Genomic DNA, 14595 nt, shown 5'->3' on the forward strand with positions numbered 1-14595 from the left:
TAGACTCTGCAGTTTGCTGGAACATTGTTTTCTTCTTTATAAAAGCATCTTAATGAAAGTCACTTCCAGGAGAGCCAAGAAAGATTTCTGGTGGAAAGGGTGGAACAAAGGGCTTAAATCTAGAAGATTAGAAGTTACCTTCAAACCCAAAATTGGCCTCCACTTTTGTCATAGAGTAGGCAAGCCTAAACCTCCAAATAGCATAACTGAAGATAGGATGTTTCTTATTCTTACATACTTAATGAGAATTTAGCATCTCATGTTCAATTAGCTGATTAGCTAGAAGGCATCAATGAATGGGTACAGCCACAATCTGTGTTCCTTGTCCCAATCTCAAGTTGATGGTTTATTTCTTTAGTTTATGGCTGCATCAAAGTAATAAACTGTAGCTACATTTACGACTTAACCGTCAAGACTAATTACAGCATCTCCAACCTTTCTGATGTGCTCCCCATTCAGGAGGTTAAACACAGCCGTACTGTCAGGACAGACACCATATCCTAGTGTTACCACTGACGAGCATCAGCCAGCTGATGAACATTATTCTCTATAAAGAATGCTGAGAAGAGAGAAAATGATTTGGTTTTGGCCAATGGGTTCTCTATTAGAACTGATGGGTGAAATTCCTTGTGATTCAGTTTGGTTCATGATCTTCCTCTCCTTTCCATAACCAGTCTGTGGTCTGTTTGCTTCGCACGACCTCTTTGACCCTAGAGAGTCATAATTTGAGTTTGAAATAGCACTTCTGACCCTCTTTGCACCAACTGCTTTCAGAAGAAAACCATCATCAGGGCTCCCTTCACTGCAAGACACCCTGCTTCCGAGAATCCCTACATTACAGGGTGCCAATTAACTTAGAAGACTGCAGTAACACTCAGAGGGTATCTAAAGTGTTACCATACTAGGTACAGAGTTTAATTAAATAAAGGCCTCAAAAGTACACCCCAAGGATGCAGGCTTTCTGAACTCTGAGGATGATTTAGCTAGTCTCATTTCCAATGGCAGGGACCTGTTAACTTGCCCAGCAAGCACTCTGCCAAGGCAACAATGTCCTAATGGCCAGAGGTCTCATCCCTCCCTCTACCCATGTCCTGTTTCACGTGACTCAGCAGTTCCAGGCTGAGTCTATTTCCCCACCCCTTGAATCTGGGCTGGCCTTGTGATGTGCATTGGCCGAAAGAATGTGGCAGAAGTGACAGAGTGTCAGTTTTGAGGCTGCGCCTAAAGAGGTTTTGCATGTACTGCTGCTTCTCTGCAGCACTTTCATCACCACCATATACATGCTTGGTCTAGCCTCCTGGGGGGGGTGAAGGGCACGTGGGGCAGGCCAGTCTAGGTCAGCCCGGATCACTTGTTCCTGAGACGTGTGAGTCCAGCCAAGATCAGCAGAGCTACCTGACCAACCCACAGCAATTTCAGAAGAGTGAACAATAAACCCTCATTTGTGTATGCTACCAAGTATTTGTGAGTGTTTGGTAAACACTGTCATGGCAATAGATGACTGATCTACAAGCTGAGCCAGTATATTTGGGGACATGCTTATACAATAACATTAATATCACAGTAAGGTTTTTAAATGTACCGGGTAGTGGTTAAGCTGTGAAGTGAGTCAGACTTAGGTTTGATTTTTCATTCCACCACCTATACGGTATAAACTTGGGTGTTTGTGAAAAAAGGACCAGAAAGAAATATTCCGCATTTCCTAGTAAGGTCTGTTGTGAGGACAGGAACTACTGGTGAATTTTTTTTCCTTTTTTTAAACCTACCTCTCTTAGTTCCAGTTTTTTCATCTGCAAATGGAGATTACAATGCCTGCCTCATAGGACTGTGTGAGAAATGAATGAGACAAGGTATATATAGAGTGCTAACATAATGCACAGTGCCTAGAAAGCCATCAGTAGTCTCCATATAAACACAAATATAAAATATAGATACTGTGGGGAATTCCCTGGTGGTCCAGTGGTTAGGACTCAGCCCTTTCACTGCCATGGTCTGGGTTCGATCCCTGGTTGAGGAACTAAGATTCTGCAAGCCGCAAGCCAAAATATATAGAGAGATAGAAAGATACTATGATCCCAGATACTTTTAAAAACATCAGGTAAAAAGATTGCCTCCTCATCCAAGCCGGCACAGTCTCTCCCTCGAGCATCTCTTCACATCCTCCTAACTGCTCCCCCTCCTTCCACTGAAGTCCCCACAATGCACTCTCCACACAGACACTGGGAAACATTCTAAAAACAGAAGCCTATGCAGGTCACCCCCTACCTCAAACCCTCCAAAGGCTTTGCACTGCCACACATGAGAACACTCAAGGCTCCTCCTTATCCCACATGCCCAGCCATGCCAGCCTTCCTTCTGCTTCTTACCTGCCCTAAGCAGGGCCCCCCCTCCCCCAAGGCCTGTGTCCTTAGTCTTCCCTCCACCTAAGCACTTTCCCCCTGCTCTCTGCCTGCCTGGTCCTTCTGCAAGCTTTAGACACCAGATCAAATGCCACATCTCCAAACCCTCTGATTTCCTCTGCCCCAACTCAGCACCTATCAAACCACCCTGTTTCATTTCCTTTGCAAAATTTATCTCCCCCCCAAATTATCTTTTGTATTTGTTTGACCTTTGTCAGTGACCTCCTTCCATTTGCATGTAAGCTCCAGGGACCAGGGAACTTGTCTCCTTTGCCGTTGCATCCCTGGCTTCTAGAAGGAGCCTGCATGGAGAAGATGCTTAGTACTAACTACTGAGTAACTGGAGAAAAACACCCCCGGTTCCTAACAGGACTGTCGTGGGGAACAGGGACTGTTTTTTCTTTTTATTTGTTATATTTTTGCAAATTGTCTATAATGAGCAACGTTTACTTTCAAAGACAGAAATAAATAAAAATTATCCTGTAAAAATGGACTTTGCTTCACTTTGCACGTATATAACCTTCAAGAGGCTGTGTTAAATACTGTCAAGAAAACACCATTCAAAACCCCCAGAAAGGAAGAAGAGGAGGAGAAAGAAAAGGCTTAATAGAAGATTATATTAGAAAGTGTCCTTCTCAACTCCAGCGGCTGGGAATCTGTCATAACCCTGAGACTTTTCAAGTGTCCTGAGCCTTACTCAGCTGATACACTGACTTCAAGGCAAAAACAAATTCCCCCCACCTCCGCCACCGCCTCTCTCTCTCTCTCTCTCTCTCTCTCTCTCTCTCTCACACACACACACACACACACACACACACACACACTTCATTTGTGCCATATCCAGACAAGGTGCCCTCTCCACACAGTAACAGGCTGTCAACAGAAATATGGGTAAAGCACAGCACCAAGGAGCCAGCCCAATCCATTACTTGTAAACATTAGGAAGGGTCTGTCTGTTACCATTTACTGAGAGGGCGACTGAAATGCAGTCCCGTGGGCTGGCAGACAGGCCTCCCCTGCCCGCTGAGTAACCACTGTTAGTCACAGTGATGAGTGGCCGGGAGAAGCACCCCCTCGCCGAGGCCCTGCCAGTGTATCACCTCACTTAATCCTCAAGAGAGCTGTGTGAAGGTAGAATCATTAGTAACCCCATTTTCCAGACAGCTTAAGACAAGCTCAGAAAGCTAAATGATTTGCCTAAGGTTGCCCAACTAGTAGATGAAACAGAATCTCACCTCCCAACTCTTCTGATTCTAAAGCCCAAGTTCTTAATCATGTAAATGCTTCAAAGGAAAGCAAGGGACCGTGTGCTTCTCAACTGAGAGTTTTGCATCAGGACCTGGGTCTCCTGGCCTCAAGTACAACGTTCCACTGACCCATCAGCCCGCCCCACATTTTATGGATGAGGATGTGGAGGGTCAGAGGTGAAATCCGCCCCCAACACCCATACACAAAGTCATGCAGCCAGAAAGCTGGCGGGAGGTTGGTGGAGTTCAGTCTCCCATGGCCCACTGGGTTCCTGGGCAGCAGATGGTCCCCCAAGGAGGCAGGAATGCCTCCGGCTATGGACAAGAGCCCCAGGAACTTACAGGCAGCCAGCCACCCCATTTCCTTTCCCTCCCTTCCCTCCTCCACTACCTCGGTCCTCCTGAATGGTGAGCTCCTGCCAAGAGCACTCCTTCAATGACAAAACAGCTAATGACGCTCAAGGCTAGGGCTCCTGTCAACACTACATCTCACTCAGGCATCTTTAAAGAGCTTCTGGATAGCCAGAGACCATGCCTCATTTATTCCGTTATGGGATATGGCTGCAGAGGCCACGTCATGGGGTAGGTATGTTTTAGGTCTATACCCTTGAATTATCAGTATGCCAGTTAATACTGGGCCGGGTTTGGGCAGAGACAGCTGGAACACTGTTCCAGGCTCCTGCTCTGGCCTTCGTCCCTCACTTTGACCCGTCCTGGGAGATGGCCCGGTTCATCAGAAAGCACAGACAGACTTGGACTCACGGTGCCTTTGCCCCTAAATAGCTCTGTGGCCTGGGGCCAGCCACTCCACCAGGCAGCCCTGCTTCCTCCTCTGTCCGCTGGGGCCGGCTGGGATGGGCAGGATGTGGGGAGGCCACTGGGGGGCGGGGCTGCGGAGGCCGCACATCCCTCCCTGAGGCCCCCAGCACACACCTCCCTCCAGCTGCAGCCCAAGAAAAGCCTGCTGGACGTCACCGAGTGTGACCTGTGTCCAGGACCAGCACGCTGCTCTGGGATCGTGCACCAGTACCCAAAATGGCCCTGACTTGACTTGGCAGCTCCTGATCTGGCAGAGGCTGGGACTGGATTAGCAAGGCCTCTCACTCCAAGGGTGTGGATCGGCGCGTGTCTCGCCAGTGGAGTAAGCAAGAAACCTGCCTCCTTGAGGTGAACTTGAGAGGCGAGAGCAGAGCGGCTCAGAGCCATGCCCGCTGGCAGTCAGTGACATGGGGCAGATCAGTTCCATCCAGGGTTCAGGGCACGTGTGGGCCCCCTGGCCACCACGCCACTGTCCCCAAGACAGAGCAGCAGAGTCCCCTCCACCTGCTCTCCCGGGGGCTGAGAGCCTCTCCCCACTGCTGTCACAGCGCCTCCATGTGCAGACAAGTAATAGGGTGGCCAGAAATGTACTCACAGTGCCGGAGACAAAAGCCGGCATGAACTGGATTTCAGATCTTGTGACACTGACCCCCACCCCTGCCCTGCCACAGGTGCATAGGGAGTGTCATAAACTGGAAACAAGGTGCACTGTCCCTCCCCGCCACACACTCACGTCCCTGTGCTGCTCCACCCCAAGTCATGGAACATGCGTGGCTGGAGAAAAGCAGGCCTCCTGGTTCCCTATGCACTTGTAGGAAACACAGGTGGGTGAAGACCTGGGAAACGCAAGGTTGAGTCCCACCAACTGCCGCTTGCCCGTCTTCAAATGCTCTGTGCAGCAGCCATCCCTTCTTTATTTCATTTTTATTTATGTACTTATTTATTTATGGCTGCGTTGGGTCTTTGTTGCTACATACAAGCTTCCTCTAGTTGTGGTGAGCGGGGGCTACTCTTTGTTGCGGTGGCTTCTCTTGTTGCAGAGCACAGGCTCTAGGTGCACAGGCTTCAGTAGTTGTGGCACACGGGCTCAGTAGTTGTGGCTCACAGGCTCTAGAGCGCAGACTCAGTAGTTGTGGCACATGGGCTTAGTTGCTCCACAGCATGTGGGATCTTCCCGGACCAGGGCTCGAACCTGGGTCCCCTGCATTGGCAGGAGGATTCTATTTTTTTTTTTTTTTTTTTTTTTTTTTTTTGCGGCACATGGGCCTCTCACTGTTGTGGCCTCTCCCATCACGGAGCACAGGCTCCGGACGCGCAGGCTCAGCAGCCATGGCTCACGGGCCCAGCTGCTCCGCGGCACGCGGGATCCTCCCGGACCAGGGTGCGAACCCGTGTCCCTTAAATTGGCAGGTGGACTCTCAACCACTGAGCCACCAGGGAAGCCCGGCAAGAGGATTCTTAACCACTGAGCCACCAGGGAAGTCCCCGCAGCCATCCCTTCTGAGAGAGCAGAGGTCCAATCCTCCCAAGGCTGTAACAGTGACAGTGGCTATAATCCAGAATGGCCACTTCAAGCCCTTCTGCAACTCCACATGCTAGCGGATAAGCAACAAGAGACATCTGGAGAGGATAAAGTGGGGACTAGGGTCCTAACCTCAGCCCCTCCTCAGAGCCCCCACGTGTGCACGGTGGTGATGTCAGCTTTCCATGCAGGAGCAGAGGAGGGGCCCCTGCCTGCATTTACATGCTGCATCTGGACCTGGTTCAAGTGCACGCTGAGTTTCTACAGCCTCATCCCACCCTCCTGACAACCCCGGGAAGCACGTAGGGCCCATGGGCACATTTTACCTACGGAGAAATTGAGCCACTAAGCAATTTACTGAGGTCCGCCTAGGCTGGGGCTACCTTCTTACCAAGCAGAGAAACAAGCTCTCCATACCTGGAGGCTCTTTCCATCTTTAATGACAACATGCATCGCTGGAATCAGCACCACCTAGGTCCCTGGAGTCTCTTTAATTGTCTGAGTTGGTGAAAATTTGCAGGCCTAGTCATTTGAAACCCACAGCTTTCAAAGTGCTGTCACCGTGAGTTATTAAACTGACTATTCTCCTTTGGGCCATGTGAGTTTTTTGTTTGGATTTAGAGGAGAGAGTGAAGCAGAGCATGAGGTAAGTGCAGGGTTTGCTGACGTCCACTGTGAACCCAAGGAACCGACTGCAAACAAGTGGCCCACACTCTCCTGAGCAACACCCTTCCTCCTCTCTCAACCCCCCAACCAGTCCAAACAAACATAGGAAGAAAAACAATTGTTTTAAAGCCTGAGTTTCCGGATGAACATGAATAGGATTCAGGTGTGTCTGTGGTTCTGGGGCTGCTCGAGGAGATCCACAAAAATTCCTTCCTGTGCGAGTCTCCAAGTTGAGTACCCAAAAGTAAACAAGCTTTTCTAAGGCGTCCTGCCTTGGCGCCGGGCCAGCGCTCTCTGAAATTCTCTCACCCCAAAGACCATCAGAGGATCCTGCACGGCTCTGGGCGCTGCCTGCACACTGTCGTCTCAAAGCCAAACATCCTCCAAGCTCCCCGGGAGCATCAGCCTGAGAACTGTCGTCTCCTTTCCGCCAGGTTCTGAACTTTAACCACACCCCTCTCATGCAGAGGGGTCGGCATCCAGAGACCATGCCAGTTATGGGAACTGTGGGGGAGACTCCCTGGGCTTCGGTTTGACCACCCGTTATATAATGGCACAAGAGTTTGGCATGACAGCAAAGGCTCATTCTAGCTCTTGCAATACAGCACCCTTAAGTTCAGTGAAGGTTTTCCGCTGTGGTTCAGATCCCTGTTACAGGCCAGGGCAGGCCATTCCTCTGAGGACCTGGACAAGTTCAGTGCCTTCCGAACTGGCCTCTCTGCCACCTGCAATTCTGTCCTGCAACACGACCACCAGGTTCCTCTTCCTGGGACACCTCTACCATGATCAAAGGCAGCAGTGGCCTCCCACTACCTCCCAGTCCAAGCTCTCCATCTGGAGGTCAAGGACGTCCTCACTGCCACCTCTGCTCTCTGCCCCAGGCACACTGGTCGGCCTTGTGTCCTGGACACCCTCGCTTCTCATCCTCTCCGCCTCTACCTGTCGCACCATCCCTCAAGGCCTAAGTCACGTCCTTGTCCCGCTGACTGTCCCAGTGTTGCTGACAACTTCCAACTTCCCTCACATTTAATATCTATATCCTCTTGCACTTAAGCATATGCTTGGCCTGGAAGTTTTATCAGGTTAAGTGGCTCCACAGCTTTTCAGCAATTATCTATTCTCCAACTAGACTGGAAATCTTTTCAGGCAAAGGCCTTGCTAATGCCTCACATAGTAGGTGATTAACAAAGGCTTGTTGATTAAAACACTGATTTGTTTAACAAACATATATTGAGACATACTATGGACTAAGCTCTGGAAATATATAAATAAAACCCACACCTGGGAGCACACAGTCTGGAAGTGGAAACAGGTAAGCAAACAGGTGTTCATAGTACAGGTGCTAAGTGCTATGGGAGGGCTTTGCCCAGGGAACCAAAGGGTGGAGTCCAAAGGCGGATCACTAATCCAGATCCTTGGAGGGAGTGCAGGGGCATCAGGAAATGCTGCTCAGAGGGAGTTGGCTTCTTGGTGGATTCTTGAAATTGGCCAGAAAGTAAAGAGATCAGGGGTAATCAAGGCAGAGGAATAGAATCTGTGAAGGCATGAAGATGTGACAGAACTCATGGGCCAGGCAGGGAACTGAAAGCAGTTGGTAGTTGGAGCTCAGAGGGCAAGGAGAGGGGTAGGAAGAGTTGAGACCAGACAGAGAGAGAGGGGCCCCTGACGGTCAGATCTTATCCTCAAGGGAATGGCGAGCAATCGAGGAAACCACGCTGAGGCAACCAAGAGGAGGAGGCATCAGAGGGGAGACAGGAAATGGTGAGAGGTTCGCCCACATCAGTGGCAGAGGACTAGGTAGATTTAAGGGTTGTTAATGAGATGGGATCAATATAAGTCTCAGTAAAGTCAATATAGGGGAGAGAGAAGGAGAGAGCAAGACTAACTTTCAGGTTTCTGGCTTGGACAGCCAGGAAGGAGGTGGTAAAATTCACTGAGATACGGAATACAGTGTCCTGAGCACATTCAGAGGAAAAGGCAGCATCTGATTGTGGATCTGTCAAGTCCAAGGCACCTCTGGGCCACAGAAAAAGATGCTGAAGGACTTGGATCTCAGCTTTAAACATGAGTCCAGGCTGCAGGAGAGCAATCCTAACTAGAGATACAGATTTCATAGCCTTGAGATTCCCCCAGGAGAGAATACAAGAGCAAGAAGAACACCAAAGACAAGGCCTTGGGGGACCATGGACATTTTAGGGACGGGTAGATGAAGAGGACTCCGTGGACAGTACTTCAGAGGAGCCAGAAAGGCAGGAGGTAAACTAATCCTTGGACAGGTTGGTGCAGTGGGACTGACTGAGGAAGGGTTCTCCTAGCTATGTTATCAACCCCTCACAGGCAGTCCCTGCGCCTCCAAACCAGGGAGCTGCATCATCTCCACTGAACAAAGGAGAAGCTACAGACCAGCTTGGGTAACTTGCTCAAGGTCAAACAGCTAGTGAGTTGGAAGAGTCTACGTTCAAACCAGGGCCAGCTCCAAAGCCCTAACCCTCCTCTCTACACTTCCACTGCCAACCGCACCTGCCCACCCACAAAAGTAATGCCACAGGCTGGTGGCCAACAATTCCCTTCAAGCGGCCCACACCTAGACCCCACCTGTGGCAGGAATCCTGGGGCTCTGACACGGTCCTCAGGACGTTCCTGTGTGCTCTGCCTTCTCTGGGGAAGATCTCTGTGAGGGGTGTTGAGCGACCCAGCCTATTACGTTGTTGGCCTATGACATCTTTCTTTACTCTTGCTCTAGAGAGAGTATGTTGCGGGGTGGAGGGCAGGGGCTATGGAGAGAGAGGGAGGGTGATAGATTAAAATGCCTGTAGACACCCCCTCCAGCCTACAATAGAGAGGTCTGTAACGCAGGCTGTGTATATACACGGAATAGGGATGTTCTCTTCCTCTTCCTTTATTAGTTAACGATAATTCTGAAAGGTTACTAGATAACGATTGCTAGGCAACAGAAGCTGCGGTGGGGGTGAGGGGTGGCATTACGCTAAGTCAGGGATCTGGATTCTTGGGGGGAAAATCAACTTAATTCCACAGAGTCAGCTGGTAACTAAACACAATGGATTTTGCGCCCCCCCCCCCTCCGTGTCTCATCCGGGGTGAGGTGAGCACTGCCAGCCTCTGCAGCAGCTGCCAGGCACGCTGCTTCATGTAGGTATCCATCGGTCTTGCTATCGCCTGACCGGCATACACGTTTGTGATGAGGTATCACGGGAGGAATTCTATTTTAAAGAAGTGACAGCTCAGTCTCAGTCATCTGAGCAGAGGAAAAGGGAAGACTAAAGAGCAACATATACAGTTTCCAGTGATCTATAATCTGAATCAACATTCAATGAGCATGCGTCATGCATCTGATTTTACATCCAGAGGCAAGCCAAGACTTGGGAAAAGGCGTACACTCAGGTTTTCTCAAATAACTTCAAGTCCCACACAAGGGAAAAATTGCCCAACAGCCACTGTTTTGACAAGGAATAAAAACGGAGGGGCTTACTGAGTGCAGCTCTTACCACCACCATGTTGGTGCGGGACAAAGGGAGCCGCAGGTAAATTTTCATACATATTTATAAGCCTGCAGTAAGTCAGCCCATAGTCATGCGGTTCCCTTACATATGCTAGAATAATATTCTAAACCAGACAATTTCTTAGAAATGTGTTGTTTTGGAAAAATTGGAATTTTCCAGCTTGTACTAAGATTAGCCAAGCTAAACCCATCTGGCTCCTGCCTAATGTAGAGAAATGTGTATGGGGCAAAAATCTGCCTTTCTATTCCACAGGCACAGGTGAGGTCTGTGTGCCTCTTGGGTAAACAGAAATGAGACACTAAGTCATTGTCAAACACTTGTGCGGGTTCCTTAGTGTTGTAGCACACCTTCTTCTTTAGCTTCGGGCCGGGGCCCGTCAGGACCACACACGAGACATGAGACGGGAAGGCCCAGCAGAGCCTGCAACCTTTCTGGGGACCCAGAGTGTCCCAGCACCTCTGAGATCCTCTGTCATTCCAATGCGCACCAGTCCCCCGCCCCCTCGCCACCCCCCCATCCCAATCGGCTCAGATTTCCTAATATAAACTTAACGGAAGGCAGTTCTTACCTAAACATGGAAGTGAGATAAAGAGACCAACTGAAAAGAAATGTGGGCAAACGACAAACGGGAGGGCGCAGGGGTGTTTCCTCACAGAGGCAAAGACAGACTTGCTGTTAGATTGAAGGCAATGGTCTTTGGGTTGGTGGGAGGAGTGAAGGCGTGACACAGCTTCCTAATGCCACAGAGCAAGGTCCTTGGTAGCAGCTCAGTGGACAGAGACACAGAAGACGATGGCAAGGCACGGCCTCAAGGGGAGGAATGAAACAGGCTGTGAAGGAGGAATCCTTCCCCAAGATGGAGAATGCTTACAACAGGTTCTCTGGAAAAGAGATGTCATTTTTCTCTCTCTCCAGCTACTGAGGCTAGCTAAGCAAGAGAAAGGAGACACTGTTACTTCCCAAAGCTGGCCAGCTGCGTACCAGCCCAGGGGCTCTTCATACTGAAGTCAGAGAACAAGGTACTGACATTAATATCCACAAACTCTACCTCTTCTAATAGAATCTGAAGTCACAAGGAAAGGAACTAAACAATTATTTCTTAAGTCTTTAAAGGAGAAATGACTTCTGAACAAATAATCACAGAGTAGTGAGAAAAGTATCAAACTGTACCTAGGTGATGCTTCTCTGGCTCTTGTAGCTTTAATCCTACTCTAATAAATACAGATTCATTTAATGTTATGTCTGTCTAAATAAAGATCTCTAGTTTAACAAGAACTTCAGAGGAAATGGGTAGCTCTATTCCCCAGCTGGCCACAGTAAGGAAAATCTTGCTGTTTGGGTCTGAAAGGACATAACCAAGGCATCATCATTTAGGAGAACGGCTCCTAACTTTACCCCCTCTATCCAAGGCCATAGCTCCCAACCCTGGTTATGGACCAGATTCACCTGTGGATCTAAAAAAATAAAGATGCTCAGCACCCCTCCCACCTCAATCAGAAGCTCTGAAAATGGGGCCTGGGGCTCTGTATTTTTGTTTTGTTTTACTTATTTATATTTTTAATGAAAGGAGAAATAGCCTTCTCACACACTTTTGGTGGGAGTATGAACTAGTACAATTCTTTTGGAGCCTACATACTTTGATCCAACAGTTCCACATCTAGGGATTTAAATTTTAGATATGCTGAATGTACAGAGAATGGCAACCAAGGATGAAAACAAGCTAAAGGTACTTGTTAAATAAACTATGGCATATCCAGGCAATGGGATTCCATGCAGCTGATAGATCTATATGTACTAGTATGAAAAGATATCCAAAAGATATTAAGTAAAAAAGGCAAGTTGCACAACATTATGTATGGTATACATGCACTAGGTATAGTATATAGTCTATGTATGGTGTGTGTATATACATATATTTGCATACTTCTGTGCACACACAATCAATCTCTATATAAATATATGTACAAATATATTTATACACACACTCACATATGCTTATAAACACAAAGGAAATGTCTGGATGAGTATCCAAGGAACTGTTGACTGTTAAATCTAGGATTGGGATATAGGAACTCAAGCTATACACCTGCACAGTTCTGACTTTATTTTACAACGGTCATATATTACTTTGTAATTAAATTTTTTTTTTTTTTTTTTGCGGTACGCGGGCCTCTCACTGTTGTGACCTCTCCCGCTGCGGAGCACAGGCTCCGGACGCGCAGGCTCAGCGGCCATGGCTCACGGGCCCGGCCGCTCCGCGGCATGTGGGATCTTCTGGGACCGGGGCACGAACCCGTGTCCCCCTGCATCAGCAGGGGGACTCTCAACCACTGCGCCACCAGGGAAGCCCGTAATTAAATATTTTAAAATAACTTTTTCCAAAATCTCCACTGGTGATTCTCGAGTGAGGCCAAGGTAGAGAACCAATGGTCTGGAGGAAATAGACCCTGTGGAGGTAAGTAGCTGGTACACTGAAGCTTGTAAAACCCACCACCTATACAGTCCGAGGATTCACACTATGTCATGTCTCTGATTTGCCAGAAGGTGGTGCCACAGAGGCAATCACCCAGCTCTTCAGCCAAAACTTCAAAACCAATTTTTCATTAACTCAAGTCCTTTTGCTACTCTAGGGACGCTTTTACTTATGCCTACAGCATTCTTTGCTGCTGCTGCTTCCATAAAGGGAGATTTATACACATTTATGCCATACGCATTTTTTCATAGAAATCCCTGGGTCATTCAATATATTCAAATACAATGCTTGGGAGGTATTTTCCTGAAAGGAGTTGGCACTGCTTGCTCAGAACTCCCCCTCCTCCTCCACACTGTTCCCCTGTTGTCTTTGTTCTGGTTTACTCATCTCCTGTCTTATTCTAGAGTCAACTCCACAAAGGCAGGTGGCAGTCAGCCATGTGGGGCATTTGTCCTTCTCAATCTGTCCACACCTTTGGCCCAGAACAGGCAGCGTGGGGCATAGGGCAGCCCAGGGCAAGTACCATGAGTTCTCCTGCCCTCCCACTAACTGATTTTCTGAGAGTGGGTGTGTTGCCACAGCAACTGTCAAATCACATCTGTTATGCCGCCTATAACCTCCCAACTTCTTTAAACATGCCATGTTTGAAGACACGTGGCTCGGCTGCCCTGGCAGTGCAGAGCCCGGGTCCCTCACCATGCGGCAAGGTTTCCCTTCTCTGGGTAGGAGGGAGTTAGCCCCTCTGTGGATTAACCACCCTATACATTCTTTTTATTCTCCTTTTTCCCCCTCATTTTTTTTTCCAGTCCCATGTCCCTTAACACTATGATCTGAATTAATTCTTGAGCATATTTAATGGAAATTAATATCAGACAAGAAAAATTCAATGGGTCACTTAAATGTATCCTTATTGAACAATTTGCGCTTATTCTTCAATACCCAATTCAAAGATCATCTCTGATCTTCCCTCTGCACCCCATTCAGAGCTGACCTCTCTTGCCTTCATCTTGTACATACCCGTAACACTTTATTCGCAATTATTTATCTATCTCTTTGCAATTCATAAACTGCTCAAGTTCAAGGGATGGACTCTTCCTTATCTCTGAATTCCCAACACCTAGTTCAGTGCCTGGTAAATAGGTGGCCCTCAGTAAATGTCAGGTAAGGAAAAGGATAAACGCACTCAAAACAAATGTCCATTTGCTGTGGTTGTACATTAATTTTTATCATGTTATTAAATAACAGGGATAATGATGTGATGAACAGGTATCAGACTTGAAAGTAAGATCCAAATAACACGCAAATCCTTTTTAAGAAGGAGAACACAAAGTTCATTCCTGAGACTTTTATACCATCCTCTTTTTTTTTTTTGCGGTACGCGGGCCTCTCACTGTTGAGGCCTCTCCGTTGCGGGGCACAGGCTCCGGACGCGCAGGCTCAGCGGCCATGGCTCACGGGCCCAGCCACTCCGCGGCATGCGGAATCTTCCCGGACCGGGGCACAAACCCGTGACCCCTGCATCGGCAGGCTGGCTCTCAACCACTGCGCCCCCAGGGAAGCCCCCATCCTCTTTTTCATTCTTGTTTTTCAGATGCAAGAAGTGCATGGAGAGGGAGGCCTCTCCATAGAGTGAAGAAGCAATGAAGCCCCTAAGAAGGAAGCTGTCACGTTCCGTTCCCAGAGTCCTCACCAGGCAGCCTGACATCTGGTCCACACTCAAGGAAAAGAGGCCACATCCTCACATGGAGATCTATTTTTGCATCCGAACTGCTGATGCTTCACTTGTACAACTTGCCTCACACACAGGAAGGGGAAGGGAACTAATATTTACCAAGTGCCGGCTGCGTGCTCTGTGCTGCTTCACATACACAGCTCTCAAGAACACACGTCCCCCATGTTTTGAATCTGCTAGGAGCTCTCAGCAAGCACATCTCTGAGAAGCACGTGA

The 14595-nt window shown here is 48.5% G+C and overlaps 1 protein-coding gene across 5 annotated transcripts in view; it reads right to left on the reverse strand.

Moving 5' to 3' along the window:
• Positions 1-14595, reverse strand: part of HLF (HLF transcription factor, PAR bZIP family member) — a 54194-nt gene that overhangs the window by 14104 nt on the left and 25495 nt on the right. The gene's annotated exons all lie outside the window — the stretch shown is intronic.

This window comes from Kogia breviceps, chromosome 19 (genome assembly GCF_026419965.1).
Source record: "Kogia breviceps isolate mKogBre1 chromosome 19, mKogBre1 haplotype 1, whole genome shotgun sequence".
In the NCBI taxonomy this organism is placed as follows: domain Eukaryota; kingdom Metazoa; phylum Chordata; class Mammalia; order Artiodactyla; family Physeteridae; genus Kogia; species Kogia breviceps.